Source organism: Accipiter gentilis, chromosome 8, assembly GCF_929443795.1.
Source record: "Accipiter gentilis chromosome 8, bAccGen1.1, whole genome shotgun sequence".
NCBI classification, from domain to species: domain Eukaryota; kingdom Metazoa; phylum Chordata; class Aves; order Accipitriformes; family Accipitridae; genus Astur; species Astur gentilis.
In genome coordinates, this window is record NC_064887.1 from 18345261 (window position 1) to 18354045 (window position 8785).

The following is an 8785-nucleotide window of genomic DNA, read 5'->3' on the forward strand; positions in this document are numbered from 1 at the left end:
CTCTCACTCATTTTGTAAGCGCACAGTAATGCATCCTGAGTTTTGGTAAAAGTCTTGCATGGCTCATTCTCATTCATTAGAAGTAAGAATTAGTGCATTTTTAGGCTAATTTCTTTTCACATAACGCAGGTCCATCTGATTTGTGAAGTGGGAATGGTAGTCAGGAATTTCTACACTTGAAAACAGATTAGTGAGTGGCAGCTCAATTGAAGAGGAGAAAATTACTTGGCAGAACTTGGATGCACAAATTGCACTATTAACAGTCCATAGAAAATCAGTTGACTTCAGCTCTGTTTTGTCCGTCGGAGTTTTCTATCGTAGCTGCAGTAAATAATACTCTAATGAACCTGTATCTTGGTCAAATCAAAGTAGAGATGAAAAACATAAAATTTAGATCAGCTTTCCCTTGGGATGTAGCCAGTACTTTCCAAAGTGGTATTATGCAAATCATAAAAATAAAACCTTACACATAGCAGTTCAAAAAGGCACATATGTGTTGTAATTTCCTTTTTATAAGAATTTAGGGCCCTGACGATTTTTTTGTCAAGAGGACAAAATATTGAATTACTGATGGGACTTTGGCACAGTCATGTTTACTAACAAGAAATGGATGAACGCCTGTTTTTCTGCTCACAAAAGCAACTGGACAGAAGATGAATCTCTTTGCTCACAATTACTCTTCGTTTGTTCTTCTATTCCTTTTCTTCCTCAGAACTGCACAACTATGCTGTGCCAACAGTCCTGCTTTTCAAGCAAAAGCACAGGAAGACGTGCTGATGTCTGCAGCAGTTCAGTGTCCAGTCCTGTACTCAGGCCTGTGCAATAGGTTAGGCAGGACACCTGCACACCTCTTAGCCATAGATAATTTGGAGTCTCTCAGGTGGGAGGTACCATCCTTACCCCCAGCCCATTGCCATGCTGCCACTTCACAGTCTGCCTTGTTGTGGCTATAAGCTCTTTTCAAGAAAAATTGTATGAATCTTGTCTTTTGCAAATATTTATTAAAGAGATGTTCTGAGAAATTAGTGTGCCATCTCAAATATAATGTATGATAACACGGATGAAGAAATACAGCCCAAATGTCTCACAGGCCTAACTTTATTCCTAAAGGCTGAGTCCAGCTGGCATCTGGATTGGGGAAGAGGATGTGGCTATCTGACTGCTCCCACACTGCGTGACTAACATTGGATTGCATCAGGGGAGTCTAGGAAGCTGGAAATACTTCAGTGAGAATTTCCTATATTACTCACAGTATGCAGTATTAAACAAATACATAAGACTTTTCAGTCATTTGGGGTGAGCTGTATGACTCGTGTCTAACTACATTTTTTTATGATTAAACACCCCAAATACGTGCCAAGGAACTCCTCATATCAGGCTGTGCTGTACACATTTATTATTTACTTTGATTCTCATTCAAAAATAATGACTTTTTCCTTTCTCTGCCTGGTAGGCTGCACTGTAACGATTTACTTATCAGGTAGTAGCTACTGCATATGCTTGGCACTATTTTAAAAAAGGCATCATAGCCAATTAGTTTGATCCTGGAGTTCAGATTATACTGGCTTTATTGCCTCTAAAGATCTAATCTTAGCAGGTGCTGAGAACACTCCAGTTTTAAATTACCTCATACATTTTGTATATCTCAAAGAAAATTGAATGCAACTGCGGAGTGAAGCAGGTGGTGAATAACTCTAGCATTTCTTAGCAGTATCCATAAACAAATTAATATTCATTTATTTGGATATTGTTCATACTGCTAAGGCTGATTTTAAATTGTGTCTCTGTATCTTTGACTTATTTATAAAATTATATATTTTTAAGTTGTGAAGGTTTGTGGATCAAATTGTTGGGTTTTTTTTTTCCCTGTGGAATCAAGCCATTAGTAATGAAAATGGGTATGACAATGGAAGTATTTTCTGACAGATTCCAGAGGTGCCCTCTTTGTATTTAAATTTGTGTAGAGATACTTCGGTGTAACAGACCTTTTTGTCTTATTTTTCCCATGTTCTCTAGAAAACAGAAGGCAAATTTCTACATGAGATGTAGCAGCAGCATGTTTTATTATGGATTCCTCAAGCTACCAGAAGGTGATTCTGTGACATTTTTGCTGGCAGGGGCTACAAATAATACAGAACTGAGGTTTTCACCTTCTGGAGAGATATTGAGAGTAAATTTTTCAGATAAATCACCAGCCAACCTCAAGCTACACATTAGGAAAGAAGACTGAAGAGAATGAGAAAAAAAGGCCCAGAATGGAAGTGTGCTGAAAGACAAATAAATTGTCTTTGGTCTTTTGATCTAATAACTTCCCTGAGGATCTGGATCTGCTTTATTGTAAGGGCAAGTTAAACAGGAAAGAGCTTATACTGGTTGATCCCAAATTGGGTCTTTCAGAATGATGGAGATTAAAAAAAACCCCTGTAATCAAAGGCATTTAAACTGATCAGGTTAATTTTGGTAGCACCAAACTCAGGAGCAACATCACCCATAAACCAGACTGCAATTCTGAGGGAGCAGCAACTTCTGGTGAAAAATTAGCTGGGGACTATAATCTGGAACGAGACGTTGTTTGAAGGGAGTGACCCTCTTGAGCTGTCTCAGTTGAAATCAGGGCTGCATGCCTGCAGCCTAACAAGTAAAGCAACAGTGATTACATAAAACAACACAGTAAGTAGTTTCCTACTGGAAGACTTCTGATTTCTGGTGTGTTAACCTCCACAGCAAGCATAAAGTGGTCTCCAGACAAGTGCTGAATTGACTAGAAATGCAAGACTTTGCAAGAGTGCTGAGCAAACAGAAGCTGGCATTAATGAAATATTTACTAGGTGTAAAATTCTTTCACCTCTGTGCAAGGTGAGTGAAATGTAAAAAATAAGATAGCATAAATGAAAGAAGGACCTAGGACACTTGTGAGAAACCAGGATCTGAATAAGAATACACTGAAGTGTATTTCCTGTGTTTTCTGCAGAAAATTATGTGATGTAGAGTTTCAAGTGCTGGATTCTTAGTTGCATTTTTTATGACTTGTAGTTGAAATACTAGAACTGTAGAGTGGAGTCAAAGGAGCTAATGGTATTGGAATCCCAAGGCACTAATTTTTTTAAATTTTTTTTGTTAGTAGCATTCTAGCAGACATGCATCGATTATTAGTAATGCGGTATTAAGTGTCATGTGTGAGCTGTTAATGTCAGTAGGGCTACTAGAGCCAATAAACATTTATTTTGTGTTGAAAGCTCTTGGGAGACAAATGCTCATCTTTAGTTGCTCTGTCTACTTGGAGTCCACCTTAGAAGTTTTCTTGGACAGTCTCAGACAAAAACTTCACAATTAGTCAATAAGATGCAAGGGTCACCAGGAGGCAAGAATGCAATACCATCTAAATGAAGCAGAGGGTAATCCTTATTCTTCAGCATTTAAAAACCAAGTGATAACTGGAAAACATACTGCTTAGAAAAGCATTGCTTATGCCACCTTATGCTGTATATCTTTTAAAATTTCCTTTCGCTATTGCTAGGGTTGCTCATCATTACTCAGGATGTCTCCTTGATCCTGACATTCTGGTTTCTTTATTCAAGCCTTTTATTTCCTTTCCAAACTCTTTGAAAGCATTTTTTTCATGAGAAATATTTCTTATATGATCTTTTCTAACTAGACCTTCAGTGTGCTTAGCACAGGCTTTGTTCTGAACACAAATCAGGAACCACCAACTGCGTAATCACCTGTTTCCTGTCTTCTAAAGAAGGTTTATTCCGGTTAACCTCAGTATAGCTTTCAGCACTGTTGCCGGTTCTACCTTTTAACATTGAGTACCACTTTGACCCAATCTTTTGACAGTTTTTCTGTGGAACATCTCTATCTCCCTTTTCAAAGTAAATTTCTCTGACTGAGAATATTGGTTTAGGATTATATCTATATTTTCTACTCCCCTTCCCCCATCTTTAGCTTATTCGTCATCTTCCTGTGTTTTGAAGTCCACCAAAAGCCTTCATTCAGCAGCGTATGTGAACAGAATCTTTGTTCAGCAAAATGCTTAATTATGTTTTTCAGTTGTGTTTGTACAAGTGAGTTAGGAACACATGTAGTACTGCACTGGGACCAGTTCCTGTCCTTGTGGAGAGCAAGAATTAAGCACAGTCTTACTCATTTATCTGCAATTCTCTCTCCCCTTCCTTTTAACACTCCCCCCTCCCTCAGTTGTGGACAGTATTCCAACAACCGTACAACTTGAATGCAAGACAGTTGTATCTGAATATGGTAGTTTCCCTCAAAACCCCCTGTAAAATGTCATATTCTGGTTATTGCTAGCAGTTTGGAACAGATGGCCAGATAGGAAGTGTAGCACTCCATTAAAATTCGCTGTAGCACTATTCTTGGTTTCCATTAGAGTCACAAAAATTGTGGCCGATGTTTCTCTCTCTTAAAAAAATTAATCTTTTTTTTCTCTGGTGTCCAATATACACACTCTACAAAGAAATGCCTGTTGGTCTGAGTAAAAGGTGTTTTTAAATATTGACTTAATCTTACTTGGCATGAGGCTGCAATTGACACTTAAGAGTTGTCAATTAAAATCAAGATGGGCTGTGTAGAGAAGGTCTTTGCAGACAATAGATCTATATATATCCATTGCTGCAAAGTGAAGTTCATGCTAGCAACCCTATATACTGTAAATTTCTGGGGGGTTTAGGCTGCTTGCACGATAATGGGCCAAAAAAAATTATATTTAACATGCTGCTATCACTTTGTCTGCACTTGCCTCCTCACAGGTGGATGCAGAGAATAGGCATCAGCGCAGAACAGAGAAAGAAAAAGAACATGCTGTCTTCTCAAATGTCCTGTGTTTTGCAGGATGGCCTATGTGTGGTGGTGTTCTTGGGATACCCTATGATCCTGATGCTTTTTCACTGAAGTACATCCAGCCAAGGATGCATCTCCTACTCTGAACTACTGTCATGCAGCTCAAGAGCTAACATGTCAGGATTTTGGAGTGAATATGAAACAGAAGACCCTAAGACTCCCAATTTTAGCAATATCTACAGCTTTGAGATACTCCTGTCTTGAGCAGAAACTAATTGATATTCATGTCCGGGAATTGATATTCCATCCTGATGCTGGATTGAAATGTTAAAATTATCATATTAATCTGATAAATTAAGAAGACCTTTGCTAGGTTTTTTACTGTCCAAAGCTGTCTGGAAGGAGCAGGGGTGTTGCCTGAGCTAGAGGTAGAGGATTTGGGCAGGTCCCTCCAGTGCAGGCAGAGCTGTGACTGATCCAGCAGAGGGAAGTGTTGTTCTAAAATACCCACCCCTGCAGTGAGAGCCTTTTTTGTTAACTGCAAGCCACAGTATTGCAGGAGGAAATCAATGATCTGAAGCATATGTAACATGTGATTTATAAATTATCAGAAGGAGACAAAGAAGCTTTAGCAAATGCCAGAAAAAGCAAGTGTGACAATAATCAGGATGTGCCAGGGACAGAAATTAAATAATATGGAGAACTATGAAGCTTACCTGTTTTTTCTTCTCTTTAGGAAAATAAATGGTAGTATGGCATTTTAGAGGTTAAAGGGGTGTGATGTGCTGGTTCATGCCTCAGCTAACTATAAAGCTGTAGCCTTTCATATCAAAAGATGGGATCTTGAGAAACAGACGGTCAGAAAGGCACTTGGTGATCACAAGGCAAGTTGTCATTGGGTGCTTTATTCAAAGAACTGGCTTAGCTTCAGATAACTGCTGCCAGCACGATTGCCAATCAAGATGCTGTTGCTCCTGCAACTCCAAGCACTACTGGAGGGTTAAAAGACAAGTATAACATAATCTCTCTGATATTAAAAAGAATGTGCAATAGAAAATATTTTTAAATGAAATTTTGACTATAAATATTACCCTCTTAAATATACAGGAGTCTGCTCTATAGCTTTCCCTTCCTTACTACATAAGATTTCCCAAAATTGTACAAGTGGAGGGATTGAAGTAGATGCTCAGGACACCATTAGTCACACTGAGCATAACATTTGAAACTGTTAACTTCTTTTGAGATTCAAAGCTGGTTTCATAACATCTAAATATCAAGTTAAAAAAGATCAGGGGATGGCATGATGTGTGAAATGAAACTCAACTTTCCCTGGATTGTCAAGCTGTTGTTTTTCAGTATCTTATAACTGGCTGTGACAAACAATTAGAAAGGGTGTTAGAGCTTGAAGAACATTTTCCAGATAACGTTGCTTGAAAAAGACTGCAAGAAATTCATCCTAAAATAATTGCACTAAGATAACCCCAAAGAAGAACTTGATCTGCTAGGCATACACTCAGGAGCCGCACAGCTAAAAACAGCTTTGTTTTTGAGTAGGCAGTTAACAAAATATTCCCTTTGCTCAGATACCATCGCTCGGAGATTTGTGGGGTGTGACTGATGAGTGTTCCTCTTGTGCTTCCCCAGGAGCTACTCAGTAGCAGAGTAAATAAGAACCAAACCTAGAAAGTTGGGTTGCAATCTTCTGCTCAAGCAATTATGAACCTTATGACCATTAACTTCAGTGTTCTGACTTAATTCAATACTTTCATTTTTAGCACAAATAGTTCTTCATTTTACAATTTAGCACAAACAGTCCTTGGTTTTATAATTTAATTAAACATTAATTTGTCTTCCTAGCCTATTGCCAACAAAACAAAAATGAGGCAGATCCCGGAGACAGACTTTTCGTTTTTGAGTTAGTAGAAATGAAGATTATAGACTAAGATGTACTTTAATTTATTTTGCTCACAGAAAGGGGAAATAGTTCCAATAAGCTAAAATGGATTAAATCATTCCTCAGGGAAACCCTAATACAGCAGAAGATTTGTCTTGATGATGGAAGTCGAGATACAGTCAGCTAAGGTGGTGGCAGTTCATGAGGCGAAAGGGAATTGGTCTCCTGGGAAGATTGCTGGCCTACTGTCTGCTGTTTACCAAACCTTACCAACGACTCTTGGAGCAGTAATTGCAGACAATGTCATGCTGTTGTCATCTTTCTGATGACAATAGCGGCTTCTCTGAGGTTAGATTACTATCAAAGTACATCACCCTAAGTAGAAACTATCAGCCTAAACCAAATGCAAAACAAATACATTCTCTGCTAGGCTACCCATATGACTGCAAACTAGTGAAACAAACATGCTTTTTTTTTTTTTTTTTCTTTTACAGCATAGATATTTGCATTAGTATTTCTATGTGTTTGGATTAAAAAGCAAGCTTCACTTTTATTTGTAATTAGTTTCACTTTTGGCTAAACTGCAATGCATGTGTTTCAAAACAAGCACATACTTTTGTGTTGCACAGAAGTACGTTATATTTTAATGGGTATTTTAAGTTGAAACTAATAATAACAGCTAAATGTGTACTGGATACAAGTTGAAAATTGGGGTTTTTTTTCCAAAATTTAGTGTCTGTGCTGTTTAATGAAGGGGGTTTTCATACACCAGTGAAGAAAAGGACTTTGGTGTTTTATGGAGGAAGAACAGTATTTTGAAAATAGACCTTTTTTCCACGGAACTGATGACTACACAAACAATGAACATTACTATAGCACAGCGATTGTAAGGAGTATAACGATATTGTAAATAGAATTTTGAACAGAATTGTAAAGAGTATAATGATATTGTAAATAGAATTTTGAACAGATTCTTGCAATGGAGTTGCTAATAATGAAAACATGGCAGGAAAATTACGTGAGTAGATTGAGCTGTTTGTACGACTAAGAGGAGGCAGATACATCCTTTTTGTCCCAGTTATGTGCAGAAATCTAGGTGGAAATCAAAATTTTCCTTCAGGCCTTCGTGGGTTTACCCAGCAGAATCAGCCTCTTCAGGCATTTGGAGGAGGCAGCTGCACTGTCCGCTGGAGAAAGAGGAAGGAAGCGAAGTAGAAAAGTCAAATGAATCTATGATTGATTTTTTGTTAAAAAACATCGTGTGTCTTTGTGAACTTTTCCATGTCGTGGCCAGGTTTTCCCTGGAACCGAAGAGCCACGCAAGGGTCTTGCCATCCAGTAATACGGACCCGAGTCTGTCCCTGGCCAACAGGGGTGGGCATCGGGTGTACGTACCCGGCCACGGTAATGAGACGACCGTCGCTGCCGAGTGCGTACAGCGATAGCGCATCCGGCGGGGTGCCGCAGGGCTGCGAGCTTGTTCCCAATGCAACCGCGCGGAACATTCCCGAGCGTCCCCCGTCGTGCTCTCCTCGGCCGGACGAGCCCCGCTCCTTCCGCTCGCCCCCGCGGGGCTCGGCTTCGTCCCCTGCCGCGGCCCGCGAAGCCGCCCCCGGGGCCGCTCCGGGACGCGCACCCCTTCCCCGGGCCGGCGCCCGGCCCCAGCCGAGGCCTCTGGTGCCCAGGAAGCCGCGCGCCCTGTCAGACTGAGCTGCCGCTTTGCGAGTGTCACCTTCATTAAGTTTCAGTTTTGAAGCGGCGGCAACTGCTTGCTTGCTTGCTCGCTCACTCACTCACTCACTCACTCGCCTCCTCCCGCTTTCGAGCGGCTCGCTGCGTTTAAATGCCGGCACCGAGGGGGCGGCCGCTGCCTGAGGGTCGGGGCGGCCCCTGCCCCGGCACCGGCACCGGCACCGGTGGGGGGGGGGGGGGGGCGCTCAGCCTGACGGCTCTCCCCGTCGCGGGCACGGCCGCGGTGCCGGAAACCTCCCCCGCCCCCGGCGGCGGCCCGAGCGGGGCCGTCAAGTGCCTCCGCAGGTGAGTGCCGCGGGGAGGGGCGGGGCGGGGCGGGGCCGGGCGCGGCGGGACGCTTTT